Source organism: Eumetopias jubatus, unplaced genomic scaffold, assembly GCF_037043125.1.
Source record: "Eumetopias jubatus isolate StellerSeaLion01/CBP00866 unplaced genomic scaffold, mEumJub1_p1.0 scaffold_8, whole genome shotgun sequence".
NCBI lineage: Eukaryota > Metazoa > Chordata > Mammalia > Carnivora > Otariidae > Eumetopias > Eumetopias jubatus.
Window position 1 is genome coordinate 55,550,005 of NW_028274814.1, and position 2,329 is coordinate 55,552,333.

Here is a 2,329-nt window from a genome sequence, read left to right on the forward strand (position 1 = left end):
ATCTTAAAAAAAAAAAAAGTCATACTCCCATGGTGGTCAGAAATTAAACATAATCATAAACAAGCAATCTGCAAACTTCTTTGTATATCCACAAAAGTATTTTTAAAAATTGTTTCCCTTTGCACATTTTAAATTTGACACCTTTAGTTTTGCAGAAGTTGAGATAGTCGAAAAGATGCAATTTTTAGCATACTATCAATTTAACTTTGAAACTTTTTTTTCTTAAGATTTTATTTATTTATTTGAGAGAGGGCAAGACAGAGAGAAGGATCAGGGAGAGAGGCAGAGAGCGAGGGAGAAGGAGGCTTCCCGCCGAGCAGGGAGCCCGACATGGGGCTGGATCCCAGGAGCCCGGGATCATGACCTGAGCTGAAGGCAGACGCTTAACCAACTGAGCCACCCAGGCACCCCTATCAATTTAACTTTGTAAAATAAAACTGTTAAATCAGTTTTTTTTAGTGTATCCAATAGAATCTAAATACTGTTTTGATTGTTTCATCATCCATTTTTTTTTAAGATTGTATTTATTTGACAGAGAGGAGAAGCAGGCTCCCCACTGAGCAGGGAGCCCGACGTGGGGTTCGATCCCAGGACCCTGGGATCATGACCTGAGCCAGAGGCAGTCAGTAGAGCATGTGACTTGATCTTGGGGTCGTGAGTTCAAACCCCGCCTGGATGTAGAGCTTACTTTAAAAAAAATAATAATAATTCATCACTTCTTGGCCTTCTGGCTAAGATCAAGTATAGTTTCTGTTCTTATCAGTTTAATATCCGACATCCTCTACCGAAGGACAGTGTATAAAGTGGATTTTTGGAGCAGGGAGATGGACTAGGAGCTTGCTCTGGCCACTCCTTGCATCGACCTCCTGATACTGCAGTGCCTCCAGAAACAGTGCACACACACCCCCAGGGGCTAAAACAAAGAAAGAAAGATTCAAAAAAAATAAAAGATGCAAACAAACTTTTTTTTTCTGTTTAATCTTTATGCCCAATGTGCAGCTTGAACTGACAACCCCAAGATCAAGAGTCCCACGCTGTACCCACTGAACCAACCTGGCACCCTATAAGCCTTTTTTTTCTTTAAGGTTTTATTTATTAGAGCACAAGCAGGGGGAGGGACAGAGGGAAAAACAGACTCCCCTCTGAGGGGGGAGCCCAACATGGGGGCTCGGACTCCAGGATCATAAGCTGAGCCAAAGGCAGGTGCTTAACCAACTGAGCCACCCAGGTGCCCCAAGCTTTTTTTTAAAATAGGAAAATTTACATCATCCTTTTTCTCCTTGAACTTATATTTTCCATTTTACTTCATACTTGATCACAACAGATTATGATACATAAAATTAAATGATTTTAATTATTTCTAATTCCATCCATTTCTGCGAGATCTGGTTACTCAGCCATTGTAGTCATTCACTTTCTCACCACCCTGGAGGAATGTATACCCTGAGGTGTAAGAGTAAGATTCAGAGAAGTCAGTTTTTCATACTTGAAGGAGAAAGGAGCTAATGTGAAAGGAGGGCCTTGATCTCAGGAGTCGGAGGGGTAATATGTTTTAGGGAAGAGTTCACGTGGGAAGTAAAGTTCTGGATGCCAAATCCATTGAAGTCATCCTTGCCCACATACCCTTGAAATGTTTCTGTGTACTGATTTGAAGAATGCTGTCCTAGGCTATTTGGCCGTTAAAATATTTGTAAGCATATTGATTTATACATACCTGGTCACTTTAACCATATAAAGGTTTTCTATAGATTTAGCATGTGGCAGAGAAACTCACCTTTGAACAGTTGCAAACAACTATGTATGTATGAGAATAAATTGACTTAATGCAGAAACAAATTTTTTATTATGCTAAAGTAATAATTTGGAAAGGTTTCCCAGAATCCTTCCAGAAAAATGGATCACATCCTTCATCTGTAGGTTAAAAATAAATCTCTGAAGCATTTGGATTGTATTGTAAAAGCAGAAGTGTTAAATTTTTAAATTTAACTTTTTAATTTAACATTAATTTTTTACTTTAAAATAATTAACAACGAAAAGTCAACCTAAAACATAAGGTGAAAGACTGGGTCAGAGGCATGAGGCAAATACAGCAGAAGTATTTCATGTAATTCAAGCCTGGGACAACACATTTAAGTGGAGGATAGGACCCCAGAGCTGTGTCTCTCTCACAAGCTCAGTGCCTCACAAACTTCCTGGAAAGTCCCTTAGATGCTCTGTTAGCTATATTCAGAAAAGCCTATCGAGTCCACTTGAGGGAAGGCTCATTTCTCTTTCCTAGAAAGGGCTCATCTCCGTTCCTCCTCCGTGCTGGGAAACCGTGTAAGCCATC

General features: G+C 39.8%; 1 non-coding gene across 1 annotated transcript; it reads left to right on the top strand.

Annotated features, from left to right (window-relative positions):
* The first annotated feature begins 711 nt into the window (after positions 1-711).
* On the top strand, positions 712-903 carry LOC114221757 (U2 spliceosomal RNA). The gene has a single exon (XR_003611808.1). It is a non-coding gene; the product is annotated as a U2 spliceosomal RNA (small nuclear RNA).
* The last annotated feature ends 1,426 nt before the right edge of the window (positions 904-2,329 follow it).